General features: G+C 44.7%; 1 protein-coding gene across 1 annotated transcript in view; it reads left to right on the top strand.

Moving 5' to 3' along the window:
* Positions 1 to 15,566, top strand: part of LOC147729344 (embryonic protein UVS.2-like) — a 136,302-nt gene that overhangs the window by 12,927 nt on the left and 107,809 nt on the right. The window lies entirely within an intron of this gene.

Below are 15,566 nucleotides of genomic sequence, written 5' to 3'. Positions count from 1 at the left end.
ATCATCAAGTTAATCTGTCCCTACTCTATGCTATGTGACAACCCTACTTCGCAAGTTCTTCCCTAAAAAGGTGTCAGCAGTTTGTCTCCCTAAGAAGTCAAACTCTCTTTAGCCTCTAAAGGAAATCTTAAGTTTCAGAAGCAGTACCCTATCTGCCTACCCATCTGCTCTCTAAGGGTCCTCGGCCTACTGCTCCCTTGCGCTATGATGTCTCAGCGCATCTGCTCAAGGCATCTACCCTCGCCCTTGCTCTGAGCAATTCGCCCTTCTCTGATTGCCCTCTCCTGCTTGCCAATTGCTACCTCCTCACATGGCTCTTCCCTGATTGCTCTCTCCTCCCCGGGGTGCTGTCCCTAAAATACACAATCACCGTGTGGGTGGAACGCCCCTTGACGCCCACCACGGACTTCCCCCGATGATGTCAACTTCCTGCTTCTTCCATTGGTCCACTCTTCACATCGTCCGTTAAGTTGACCCTTCTCCTTTGGATGTCATCTTCATCATTTCATCGTCGACGTTTATTGATTCTTTCAGATCATGTAACATAGAAACTTAGACAAGGCCTTAACTCCATATCTCTTAACTTGACCCTGCTAGGTCCTGTGAATGGTCTTGACAAAACATAGTCCACCTAAAAAGTGTCTCTCCTCACGTTCGAGCAATAAGCTCCGTCCGGCATTGTCACCTTAAATCTAACAAGTGCTAGACTTCTCGGCTCTCATGTCCACATCAAGCTATTTACGACCTTCACAAGACCACTAAATTACATTTCATGTGACTATGCTCCTTTGAGCTCTTGGTCAGTCAGGTTAGAAACACAAATGACCTAAACTCTCCCAATATTCCTACAAAAAACCTTTACACAGCATAACCTTTGGCATACATTTCTATTCGTATTTTTAGCAAAGCCCTAGTTATACTTAAACATTCTACATCAAATATATGAAATATATTGAATACGACTACATAGAACATAACTTATGCATTTTCCTTGGTTACATCTTTATGTGAGTTCTCTTATACATTTATCCACGTTTACGTCTTTTCACATTATTTTCTCGCCGCTTCTCCCAATGTAAAGTTACACATTTAAAGTTACACACGTACACGAATTCTCCTGTGCACGCTCTACATTTCATAAGCATTTATACACATTTCTATACAATTGCCCTTCATGTATACGGGGTTTCTAAACTTAATGCATTTCATCATGCGAATACATTTACATTTCCTATAACAGGTTATCACATTCATTGGCCCTTATGCTGCAGTTGCCAACTTTTCATTACGATATGCATTTCATTCCTACGTTTATAACATATAAGTCTAAATATGGCCACTATATATTTTTCGTTCAAATTGCGCTCTCTCAGTTCCCCCCTTTGATGACTTTTAGGAGTCATCACTAAAGGCAATTTGAATACATAGTTTATACTGAACTAGTTACATCAGTTCCTCTTTTTATCGATTCAAGTGTTCTCAAACTCTTATACTGTTGATCTTGTAAAACAGCTAGTCTCCTTTCTTGGTCTCTCATCGATCTTTGTAACTTGTTCGACCTATACCATTTATACAATTTTACTAATCCTAATAATATAATTATACAAATTACTACTATTAATACAGGCTTTAAAATGTACCAGACTATACTTTTGCCTATATTAGCAAACCAACTTCCAACCTTGCCTACTCCAGTTCCTACTTTTTCCCAAACATTTATTTTTGATAAATCTTCAATTTCTTGATGAATCTGTGTAATGTTCTGTATGACTTTCTCAAGTGGTTTTGAATTATCAGGAATATAAGTACAACATTCCTGAACTTTCAAAGCCTTACAGACTCCGCCTTCCTTTGCTAATATTACATCTAAAGCAAGTCTGTTTTGTAATACCATTGCTCTAATCGACTGCATCTCACCTTCTATTAACATTAAAGATCTTGCAGTGCTGGCAGACAATCTATCCACGACAGTCGCTAACCTTCTAATCTTAACATCGTTAAGAATCAAACCTAACAATGGAAACATCGCTCCAAATACATCTCCTACTACTTCTGCATCTCCTACTTCCCTTTTCGTTCTCCTCGAAGCCTTTCCTTCTTTTATCGCCAAATCCTTTGCATGATATATTTTGGGGAAGACAATTGCCAAGTAACACGAACCATACCAATTATCTGGAAGTTTTACGTAGGCATTTCTCCCACATACAAAATATACATTCGGAATAGCTTGCATCCCTTTCATAAAATCCTTTGTGTAGTACTCTAACCTAAAAGAGTGCTCACAACTAACTTCACCTACAAATTCACTCTCATAGTACGTTTTGCTTCGAGTTAAACATAACTTTCCTTTCTGCGTCCTATCCAATGCGATTGGACCATTACTACCTTTCTTTTTATGTGCCTTCTCTTCTTCCGTCCAGTCTATTTTCCATTGTCCTGACATTTTTAGAATCTTCTGCCGTCTGCATCGATCATCTACTTGTGCTATAAACCTTTTCTCTACTTCTGATACTTTGCAAGTCAGATTATTTCTACGTGCATATGATGTATCTAGCGTATCCCAAGGAAGAAAGAATTTAGCTAGTCTATCCTCCTTTTTGTAATAGTCCCACTTATTCATTTGCTTATAATTCGGAACTTCAGGCAGTACCGAATCATAATTCGAAAAGTAGTACTCAAATCCTTCTCTACCATAAAATATACTAAGCAGTAAACTACATGTGATCCCATAAGTCAATGGGAGATGGTGATACCTAATGCCTTCGTCTACAGAAGCCGGCAATTGCATACAAACGTAGCAATCTTTGGCCTCCATGGCATCGATATATTCATACAATAACTTTGCATATGCATTTGATCTAAAGTTTCCCTGTGACTCATCTATGTGTAATCTACGAGCTTCATCTGCAAGTAACGCTTTTTCACGTGTAACAGTGCTCTCCTCCTTCTTTCCCACAAGAGTGGGTTTCAAAGTCGTTACAATTTTTACATTCGCTATTCTTCTATCGTTTTCATGGCCTGTCATGTAAGATATCGTTACTACTATGATTATGAGAAATATCACTATTGCTATAAGTGTACCTACTATACATCTAGCTTTTCTGTTTAGGTTGCCGTTCTCCATGTTATCAAAACAGCGTCCCTCGTTCTCCAGCGAAAGTTCTCTTTCCAGTCTTTGGTTACTTGTTTGCGTTCACAGTCTTTAAAGTGCTTGTTATCAACAGGTATCTTTTTCACCAAAATGTCTTTTCTCTTCTTAGCAGCAGACAACCCTAGCCCTTCTCCGTCCTCTAAATGTAATCCCTAATTTTATTCTTCTTTCCACTCGGCGCTAGGTTATCTTCTTCCTTATAACATACGTACAAAAAGTCTTTTATGCATCAACAATTATTGTCGGACCTGCAGCTTTCACAACAATAATTAACAGTTCAAAACGAATAACTTTTTCTTCTGCTTCCGTCATTTGCTGACCAACTGTTGGAAATTGTAGTCTTTTTAACACCAAATCTTGGATTTTACTCAAACGTGGGGGTCGGGGAAGTGTGAAAGTCAGTAACCCCTCAGTCTCAAGCCCAGGCGCCAACATCCATATCTCCACTGTCACGAATGGATCGAGAGTGGTTACCTTCACACTCTTCACTCTCCCAGATTTCTGTCCCCAATACATCTGCTAGATAAGTCCACTCTGGGGTGGCGTACCTTCTGCAGGGCACACGTACCCTTCTTGATCTTCGTGGACTCTCAGTTCCTGAATCTGTCGTTTCTTCCTCCTGATCCGACTCTTCAGCGATCGGGACAAGAGTTCTTTCTTGCTTTCCTTCTGAATTCGGCCTTTTTCTTCTTTCCGGCCAAACGGCTTTGTCGTTTCCCGTCTTTCTGCTCCTTGTTCCAGGACCCGTCTCTTGGTCACTCTCAGTTTGTTCAGTTTCCGATTCAGTCTCCCAGTTACTGTCTTCTCCTGAGACGGCTTCGGTCTCGCTAGTGTCCTGACCTTCGTCGTCCTGTTCCAACACAGTTTCAGCTTCTTCGATCACCTCCACAGCTTGGCTTTCCCCCTCTATGGCTTCTCCGCTTCCCGCCGGATTCTCATCCGAGAGAGGAGCTGTGTCTTCTGGAGGTGTTTGCACTCTTCGGGTGTGTGAAGCATGTATCCAGTTTGGCAGCCCTCCACACTTCACTGCAGTATTCGTTACAAGTATGACTTGAAACGGTCCTCGCCAACGCACGTCTAAGCAGTTCTTCCTGACGTGTTTCTTCACCAGGACCCAGTCTCCTGGACTCAGGTCATGGCACAAATCTTGTATTGACGGAACCTCTGCAGCCTGGACCTGGAGGGACACAGAATTTACGGCATCAGATAGTCCCTTGCAGTAGTCCAAAATCAAATCGTCTGTGATGTTCACTAGCGCTGCAGTTGGAACCGATGGCAACCTCATAGCTCTCCCCATTAGCACTTCATGTGGAGAGAGGCCTGTTCTTCTATCAGGTGTGCTACGTATGCTCATGAGGACTACTGGAAGTGCGTCTGGCCAACTCAGGGATGTCGATGAACAAACTTTAGCCAGTCTGGACTTGATAGTGCTGTTAATTTGCTCTACGATCCCTGAAGCTTCTGGTCGATAGCTACAGTGTAACTTCTGATCGATGTTTAAAGCTGAACACAGCATCTTTACCACTTCGCTATTGAAATGAGTTCCTCTGTCCGATTCCAAAGAGGATGGCACCCCAAACCTCGGTATCAACTCTCTAAGTAACAATTTTGCTACTGTAAGTGTATCGCACCTACGTGTAGGGTAAGCCTCGACCCATCTAGAAAATATGCAAACAATCACTAGCACGTATCTAAGTCTGTTGCATGGAGGCATTTCTATGAAGTCAATCTGCATCCTATTGAAAGGCCCCCCAGACCTTCCTATGTGACTCAAGGTAACTGGTGTTCTCTTACCCACATTTAGTTGCTGACAGATCGTACATCGCTGACACACTGCTTCTGCCGCTACTCTAAATTTAGGGTTAAACCACGTTTGCCTGAATACTCTCACCATAGCATCTCTTCCTATGTGAGCTGATCCATGCAATTTTCTTGCCATTGGACTAATGAGTTCATTTGGTAATACTGCCCTTCCGTCGGCAGACACCCAAAAATTCATTTCACTTTTCTCGCACCCAGCTGTTTCCCAGCCCTTTTTCTCCTCATCTGGTGCATTTTCCTGTACTGCTCTCAATTCGTCCCATGTATCTACGGTATCTAATAACATGGTCAATTCAGTCATTTCCTGGATTCCCCCCACTTTTGCATCAGTGTGAGAATATCCCTGCTCTGCGCAGTAACGCGCTACCTCATCGGCATATTTATTTCCTAATGATACAAAATCCGTATTCTTTGTATGAGCTACACATTTGACCACAGCTATGGCCATTGGTTTTTGCAAAGCCTCTAACAAAAGTTTCACGAATTCTCCATTCCTAATCGGAGAACCCGAGGAGGTCATGTAACCTCTTTGAGACCACAACTGCCCGTAATCATGAACTACGCCAAATCCATACTGACTATCGGTGTATATAGTGACTCGAAGTCTGTCGCCTGCTAGGCAAGCACGAGTCAAAGCCACAATTTCAGCTACCTGTGCGGAGTGTACTCCTTCCAGGCAAGCGGCTTCTATAACTCTGGTAATCGTGCATACTGCATAAGCTGCTCTCAGCTGACCGACATCGTTTCTTACGCATGAACCATCAACGAAGAAAATTTCGTCTGGGTCTGTCAATGGCTCATCTACGATATCAGGTCTCGGTTTGGTACATAGTTCAGTCACATCGAGGCAGTCATGTTCTGTACAGTTTTCATCTTCCACTTCATTCGGAAGTGGCATCAAGGTTGCAGGATTCAAGACAGAGCATCTTTTTAGGGTCACATTCTCGGCAGCCAATATGACCTGCTCGTAGCGTGTGAGCCTGCTATTCGTCAGATGCTGAGTCTTCGTCCTTGTCATTAACAGTTCTACAGAATGTGGTACATACACTTCTAACGGATGACCCATGACTACGCTCTCAGATCGTTCAATGCTGACACCCGTTGCAGCTACGGATTTCAGACATCCGGGCAACGCTGCGGCTACTGGATCTAATGTAGCCGAAAAGTACGCCACTGGCCTGCGCGCATCTCCATGGACCTGTGCTAATACCGCTAAAGCGCATCCCTCTCTCTCGCAGCAGTAAAGCAAAAAAGGTTTAGTGTAATCTGGCATCCCTAAAGCCGGGGCACGACATAAGTCCTCCCTCAGCTGCAAAAATGCCATCAAACAATCTTTGTCCCATGGTACCGGATCACTTACTCCTTTGTGCGTCAGTTGTAATAAAGGTTTGGCCTTCAGTGAAAAGTTTGCTATCCACTGTCGACAATAACCAACCATGCCTAAAAACATCCTGACTTCTCTTTGTGTCGTAGGCGCGTTCATTTTCATAATCGCCTCAATTCTGTCTGGAGACACCTTCCGCTTTCCCTTCTCAATCCTGTGGCCCAAGTATTGCACCTCAGTCTTACAATATTGCAACTTACTTGGAGACACCTTGTGTCCGTTCTCAGCCAAGTGATTTAACAAGGTGATGGTGTCTTCTCTGCAAGCTTCCTCAGTTTCTGACGCAACAAGGAGGTCGTCTATGTACTGGACCAGAACTGAATTCTTGGGCAGTACTAGACTCTCAAGATTTCTCTTTAAAAGCTGGTTAAAAATCGATGGGCTTTCTGTATACCCCTGAGGGATACGGCACCATGTTAAAACGCGATCTTCCAGCTTAAAAGCGAAAAGATACTGGCTCTCTTCGTCTAACGGTATCGAAAAGAAAGCCTGACACAAATCTATCACTGTGAACCATTCAGCTTGGAACGGTATCTGAAACAATATCACTGATGGATTCGGTACCACTGGACAACACGAGACAACAATGTTATTAATCTTTCGAAGATCCTGTACTATTCTGTATTTTCCACTAGGTTTCTGCAAACCCATGATCGGGGAGTTACATGGACTTCCCACGATCTCCTTCAGTATTCCCTGCTTAATCATGGATTCGATCACGGGCTTTATTCCTGCGATCGTCTCCGGTGTCAACTTGTATTGTGGTGTTCTTGGATACTCAGCATTGAGTCTTACCAAGATTTTTACCGGTTCTACTCCTTTGATCAATCCTATTTCTTCCCCAGTAAAATCCCACACCTCGGCTGACACTTTCTCCCTCAAGTCCTGTGGGAGCTCCTCCACTGTTAAGGTAGGATAAAGTTCCACGCATTCCTGCGACTTCATGACTTTAAAATCAGCGTCCTCATCATTGGTCTGCACTTCTACTCCTTCTGGTGTGCAATGTATCGTGCAATTCAGTTTGCACAGCAGATCTCTCCCTAATAAGCACACGGGACTAGAATCGCAGATCACGAACTGATGTTCGTCACTGTAATTCCCTATCCTCACCGACACTGGTTCGGTCAAAGGATTTGTCATCCTTTTGTTCGCAACTCCTACCACCTGTACCGTTTCTCCTGACATTGGCAGACTCGGGACTACCGCAGATCTCAACGTAGATCGAGTGGCCCCTGTATCCACCAAAAAGGTTGTAGGACATCCCGCTATTTCAGCCTCTACGTATGGTCCTCTCTGATCTACTTCCAAGGCGGCTCCTAGAGTACAGTCTTCGTCCCTACTAGCCCGCTGCCCTGTAAGAGGATCAACGTAGTAACATTCCTCTCCCCCTACAAACAATGGCATCTGTCTGTAGGTTTTTCCTCCGTTCGTGATGCGAGGTGGTTGAGGAAACGGGGCTCGAGGAGTCTGAGTCCCCCCTTTGACAAACTTGCCCTTCGGGACTGTGGCTCCCTTAACCACGTTGTTCTGAACCTCTTCCTCCTCCTGCTCTAATTCCCCTGTCTCAACGTTGTAAGGACACTCGCGTCGCCAGTGTCCCACCTCGTTACACTGATGGCATCTTGTCTTCTTTTTCAGCGTCTCGATATCCATTCTCGGTCTCGGTCTTTCTTCCTCGTCTCTGCTCTGATTATTCTGTTTCTTTGCCTGCGTCCCTGTTCCCTGCTGTCGCTGTTTATCCTTTCCAGCAGCTTGCATTTGCACTAACATTAGCTTTTCTTTAAGCTTCTTCGCCTTCGAGTCTATCTCGTCACTACAATACCTTGCATACCTCAGAATCTCGTCTAAAGGTTTGTTCTGCCAACAGATCAGATGCTGTTGGATCATTAGGCATATTTCTGGTCTTAATCCTAAGACAAACTTTGAAACAAACTGTCCTATGTCCTTGGGATCCATCACATCTAACCCGCTGTATTGCTTGAATGCTTTCAGCAACCTCTCGTAAAACTCATGCACTGTCTCTTTCGGCTCTTGGGTAGTCCGATCTATCTTTACCCAGTCTATGTCTTGCACCGGCACTTTCTCTTTTAGCCACGTTATTACCCTCTCGTACTTTTCCATGACTCTATGAGATGGACCATTCGTCCTGGCTTCTCTCGTTGGCTCACAAGTGGGCCAATCAACACTAAGCTTGCACGCTGTCCATAAGTCTCCGGGTACTACGATGTCGAACAGTGTGTTCAAATCGACCCACAGTACCTTTGAGATCTTCACGAATCTTTCTACCTGCTTATACCATTCGACAGGATTATCTCTAAGCTTTGGGAAGGAATTGGTGAATGCCGCCAAATCCCCCCTGGTCCAGGGCACATGAACGTAGCTTCCATTCGCGACCTCTCGCAAAGGGAAGGCTTCCATTCGCATCAAATCTGTGTCCTGGGAACCCTCAAGTACACTCCGTCTAACGGAGCCCTTTCTGGACCATCTTTCCTCCCATCTATCTAGATCTCTCCATATTCTGATACTTACGATCAATTCCCTTATGTGTACTTTCAGCGCGATCGTTCTGCGATCATCCAAATCCTGATCTGTGCAAGTTAGCCTGTGGTTACTCTGTAAAGCCTTAGTTCGTGACAGGTCTACCATGTACCTGTTTGCTAAATTAGATAAGTTCTCATGAACTGACCTCGCTCTTCGAGTAATATCTTTGGATAGAAACAGTATCTCAGCTGGTGTATATGAGTTTAATCTCTCTAGTTGCACTGTACCATCAATCAATTCATCCAGATCTGCCTTCAAACTCATCACATCAAGCCGTTTCGCTTTTATTTCAGCTTTCAGCATCTCAGTTCTATGTTTTTCTCTCATATCCCTCTCACCTCCACTATGCGCCCTACGCCTGAGCACAGGTGAGTTATGAGGAGCTCTGCTTCCTTCTCTTCGTTCCCACCCTTCGAGATCCCAAGCCTTTCCATCTCCACGTGGGGTATGGTGGAATAACGCTCCGTCCCCCAACCCTACATTCCGATTTCTAAGCTCGGTTTCTCCAGATGTGAGATAGGATCCACCGTTCGATTCTAACCCATTATAACTTGTTTTTTGTCTGGTGTCACTTAATAGACGATAGGGTCCGTCACGGCCCTCCATGTTCCCGTGATCTCTTTCGTGATCACCGGAAGAATGGCGAGACGTTTCGCGACTTCCTATGTTTTCGTGACTCTGACCACTATCTCCGGATGTATGTCGAGATGCTTCGCGACTCTCCATATTTCCGTGACTCCAATGTCTTGCATTCTCACCTGGGGCATGGTGTGTGCACCTGAAGGTATTCCGGTACTCCTGTGTCCTATGTTCCCCTTCACTAAAGGTGACACGAGGCACTTCGCCACACCCTGCACTTCTGTCTTCGCACATTTGCCTATTGCTGCTCTCAGTAGGATAGGTATCTCTTCTGCTCTCTTGGCCTCTTCCCTCCCACTCGGCGCTGCTTTCGCCAGCTCCACAATGAGAGAGAATCCTGTTATCCTGCTCTCTCCACTCGGATCCTGTTTCTAAACTTTTATTCCGAGCTTCTTCGGCAGCGTCCCATTCTCTCAGGTACTCCCTTAGTTCCTTATAGGTTTTCGGTTTAGGACCCCTCAAATCCATTGACCCTCTTCGACCTCGCTGTTCTACTCTGGGACCCGTTGCGGAATCAAATGGGGTACTCCGACTTATTGGTGCTCGTATCTGCCTGTGGGAATTCATTGTGGCATTCCCATTGTCCTCTTCTGCTCTTTCATTATCCCACCGTGCCTGTTCATCCTGCTGGACCCCTTCCGGGTTATAGATTGACACAATAGGACCTATGGTGACCGGAACCTGCAAAGCGTCCGGCATCTGGTATGACCTAGCGCATTGCGTCTCTGGCACGTTCTGGACCACAAGCCTTCCCACTACTCTCTGTTCCGGACTAGTTTGGGGTATCTCTACGGTCTTAGTAGCGTCCCACTCTGATACCGGGATCGACTTATACTCTCCCCACCTAGTTCCGTCTACTTGCGGTAATATGGGACTCGCAAGTTCCCCACTGTATGGAGGTGGTCTGTCTGTCAATAGCCTCTCTAGCAGTTCCTCCTCTGTCTCGCTTTCCTCATCCTCCTGTTCTAGAGGTTTCTTTTCTCCCGTAGCCTCTATCATGGTGAACAATTTGTCCGCTTCTATCTTTTGCACCCTCCATTTCTTGGCTTCATCGTCCCATTTAGCATCCTGCATTGCCTTTACCGATCTTCTCACCCTTTCTTGTCGCCTCTTTACGCCCCTTTCGTGTGCTGTTCTAAACCACACACCAAGAGCTTCAAATTGTGTTGGCCTCGGTAGAGGTCTCATTGAAAGCATCGTCGCCTTCAGTTGGTTCAACACTTCTAATTTAAATGTTCCGAATCTTGGAAACGCCAGCTCTTTTTGCCCTTCAGTTAGCCTATGCCACTCAGAAATCCACAGTATTGAATGTAAGCCTACATTTACTGCCATATGATATGCTGGTGTGCCTTCTGGTGGAGCTTCTTCTCCGGCATATAAATTTCTCCTTTTCTTTTTGAAGAATTTCCCTAAACCCTTAAAACACTTCATTTTGCTTGATAACAACCACCAATCCCTGTGCGACTCTCGCTAATCAGCCTATCCCAGCACGGTTCTACGCTGACGTCACTTGTATCTTCTTCAGCAGCTTCCCTCGTTTCTTAACTCGTCTCACGATTTCGCCTGCGTTTTCATTCATACATTGAAAAATGACTACTTCCGTCCAAGCGATCACTTTTCTCTGACTGTACGGCCACAGTCTAACTGTAATTGCTACCTCAACTGGCACAGCGTCTTTCCTCTTACGGTCGGACACTTGCCTCAACTGATAGGTTACTTACGCACAGTAGACGTACGACCAGCGTTCGCTACTCATTCACTCACACATACGCTCCCCCTATCATCGGTCTGTCGGGAAATCAATGGTACCTCATGACCCCCTTTCAATGGTAGACAAATTACTCTAGGTGTTCGATACACCCGAACCACTTAAGTCCTCTGGACATAAGATTTCATCCAGTTGCGCGCGCTCACAACCTTCCCTCAATCACACTACAGGCATTCAACTCCGCTTGACATTACAACACAGGAACAACATAAAACACCGCAATCTTACAACGCATGACCCTTATACTCACTCTCGACCGATTCTGCTGCTTTTCTCTCGACGCACTGTCAGCACCGTCTTCGGCTGCGATTCTTCTTCTGGTCGACGATGACTAGGGACCTTGGGGTAAACTAACCTGGCCTAGGTCGTCTTCCTCAAGAAGATAACCATCAAACTCTGCTACCAACTGCGGGGAACGGGATTTTGATATTAATTTATGAGTATGATAAATTTAATAAAGAATCCCATTCGTCTGTTTTGGACCGCTTTTATCTGTCATTGAGGAAAAGACCACCCCCGCATTGGTTAGACAAACCCAATTAACTGACGCCACTCTGAAGAACCACTTACAACTGATGAAGTTTTAAGAGTTTATATAAAGATTAATTTGAATGCGATACAATCCACTCAGGATAAAATCTCAAAGTATACAAAATACAAAATCAGTTAAAATCTCAGTTGCTTTAAGCTTCGGTGTGAAGTGGTTTCTTCTGCGTCATCTGCAGTAAGACAAAAACAATCATCAAGTTAATCTGTCCCTACTCTATGCTATGTGACAACCCTACTTCGCAAGTTCTTCCCTAAAAAGGTGTCAGCAGTTTGTCTCCCTAAGAAGTCAAACTCTCTTTAGCCTCTAAAGGAAATCTTAAGTTTCAGAAGCAGTACCCTATCTGCCTACCCATCTGCTCTCTAAGGGTCCTCGGCCTACTGCTCCCTTGCGCTATGATGTCTCAGCGCATCTGCTCAAGGCATCTACCCTCGCCCTTGCTCTGAGCAATTCGCCCTTCTCTGATTGCCCTCTCCTGCTTGCCAATTGCTACCTCCTCACATGGCTCTTCCCTGATTGCTCTCTCCTCCCCGGGGTGCTGTCCCTAAAATACACAATCACCGTGTGGGTGGAACGCCCCTTGACGCCCACCACGGACTTCCCCCGATGATGTCAACTTCCTGCTTCTTCCATTGGTCCACTCTTCACATCGTCCGTTAAGTTGACCCTTCTCCTTTGGATGTCATCTTCATCATTTCATCGTCGACGTTTATTGATTCTTTCAGATCATGTAACATAGAAACTTAGACAAGGCCTTAACTCCATATCTCTTAACTTGACCCTGCTAGGTCCTGTGAATGGTCTTGACAAAACATAGTCCACCTAAAAAGTGTCTCTCCTCACGTTCGAGCAATAAGCTCCGTCCGGCATTGTCACCTTAAATCTAACAAGTGCTAGACTTCTCGGCTCTCATGTCCACATCAAGCTATTTACGACCTTCACAAGACCACTAAATTACATTTCATGTGACTATGCTCCTTTGAGCTCTTGGTCAGTCAGGTTAGAAACACAAATGACCTAAACTCTCCCAATATTCCTACAAAAAACCTTTACACAGCATAACCTTTGGCATACATTTCTATTCGTATTTTTAGCAAAGCCCTAGTTATACTTAAACATTCTACATCAAATATATGAAATATATTGAATACGACTACATAGAACATAACTTATGCATTTTCCTTGGTTACATCTTTATGTGAGTTCTCTTATACATTTATCCACGTTTACGTCTTTTCACATTATTTTCTCGCCGCTTCTCCCAATGTAAAGTTACACATTTAAAGTTACACACGTACACGAATTCTCCTGTGCACGCTCTACATTTCATAAGCATTTATACACATTTCTATACAATTGCCCTTCATGTATACGGGGTTTCTAAACTTAATGCATTTCATCATGCGAATACATTTACATTTCCTATAACAGGTTATCACATTCATTGGCCCTTATGCTGCAGTTGCCAACTTTTCATTACGATATGCATTTCATTCCTACGTTTATAACATATAAGTCTAAATATGGCCACTATATATTTTTCGTTCAAATTGCGCTCTCTCAACCCTGATTCCAGGCGGCTTTGAGATCAAAATGGAATCAAGGTAGGAGGAAACCTCCGGGCCTCTGGGCGCTACACTCTGTTGAACAGTAGTCAGCAGTGACTCTGAGCCCAGACATGTTCAACGTCATCACCATAAGGAACCAAAGTAAGAGGAAGCCTCAGGGCCTCCGGGCTCCAAACTCTATTACACAATATTCAGCTGTGACCCTGATCCTGGGTATCTCTGAGATCAAAATGTACCAAGGTGAAAGCAAACCTCAGGGCCTCTGGGCGCTACACTCTGTTAAACAATAGTCAGCGAAGCCCTGGAACCCAGTTATTTTCGGGATCATCACCAAACAAAACCAAACTAAGAAGAAACTTCAGTTCTCTGAGCGCTACACTATGTTACAAGATAGCCACTGTGATCCTGCGCGCAGACATCTTTGTCTGCCAGATCATCACCAAGGAGAACCTAGGTAAGAGAAAACCAAAGGCTTATGGTTGTAGGAAAGTGCCCCTTTTTGCATAGGTAACCCCCACTTTTTGCCTAATTTCTGATGCACTTTGACCGAATATGCACTGGGTCCCTGCAAATCAGGTTCCCAGTGCCTGTGAGCTTTCCCAAAACTGTACCGTTGTTTCCACAATTGGCACACCACTAGTCCACATAAAAATCCCTCGTACAAGGTACCAAAGGTACCAAGGGCATTGTGACCAGAGTGGATCTCTAAAGGTGGCAGCATGTATTGTGCCAACCTCAGAGACACCTCACCTAACACATAAGCACTGCCATTTCAGACTAGGGGGCATATGTACAAAACAATGAAGGAGCGTGGTGTTAGAAACATTTGCTAACACCATGTTGCGCCATTCTGAAAATGCAGGGTTGCACTGTATTCACAAAGATACAGTGCAACCATGCATTACCCCTAGCACTGGTGCTAAATTAAGCTGCCTAGCGCCAATGCAGGCACCCTGGCACCATAGTGCAAGGGTCTTGGGGTAGTGATTATCTTGAGGGGAATGATTGTTTATGTGCAGGAGGGTGTCTCTTCCTGCACACAAACAATCACAAATGGCAATGTGTGACTCCTATGTGTGCTGGACTGTGCAGCGCAGATAGAAGTTGCAAATCGTCATTCTTTTAATGATTGTTTATGTGCGAGACAGGTCTCCGTCCTGCACAAAAACAATAATTCATGGTGTTTTGCTGTTTATATGTGTGCTGCACAAAGCAGCAGACCTTGAAACAGCAAAAAAGGAGAAAAAATAAAGCAGGTCTCCTTGTTTTGCCATGTTAAGACCAGGTTTTCCCTGGTCTTCATTTGGTACTACCCATATTTACACCACCCTTGTATATATCTGGCAGCAGCAAAATCAATGGTTGTTGCAGAGGAACACCCACTGCATTGTCCACCCCTTTCAAGCTAAGTATAGTGTGAAATGGTGCCTTATTTACAAGGCTGCGTTAAGCCACTTTGTAAAATAAGGCGAGGCGCCTATCGCCAGAGGAACATCATTAAAAGTGAAGTTCCTGTGGCGATTGGGGCTTGTAAATATGCTCCTGTGTGTTTTGGTGCAGACAAGTCGACATGGCGAAATGGCACACCCACAACCACTGCCTGTGGCATAGGTAAGTCACCCCTGTAGCAGGCCTCACGGCCCTAAGTCAGGGTGCAGTAGACCACAAGTGAGGGCATTGCTGTATGAGCAATATGCTCCTATAGTGTCAATGTCTAGTCTTAGACATTGTAAGTGCAGCAAAGCCAAATTGAGTACATGGCCTGGGAATTTGTCATTCTGAACTCCACAGCTCCAGGAAGGCTTTACTGAATGCATCAAACTTCTCAGCACAATAAACCCAATAAACCCACACTGATGTCTGTGTTGGATTTATTGTAAAATGCTCTCAGAGGGATCTTAGAGATGCCCCGTGAAAAACGACCAACTCTCTAGTGTGCATCTGACTGGTCGGCACCAGCCTGCCACACTGAGACGTGTTTCAGGACCCCTCTTGTGCTCTCGTGGATCAGGAACAAAGCCTGCTTGGAGTGGAGGTGCACCCTACCTACCATAAACAGGAAAAGCATTCAGGGTGGTGAGCCTCAAAGGCTTCCGGCCCTTTGTTATGCTAGCCAGGGCCTGTCCAGCCAATAGAGATGCTCATCC

This window comes from Lissotriton vulgaris, chromosome 2_2, assembly GCF_964263255.1.
Source record: "Lissotriton vulgaris chromosome 2_2, aLisVul1.2, whole genome shotgun sequence".
Classification (NCBI taxonomy): Eukaryota; Metazoa; Chordata; class Amphibia; order Caudata; family Salamandridae; genus Lissotriton; species Lissotriton vulgaris.
This window is presented reverse-complemented; position numbering and strand designations above follow the sequence as displayed.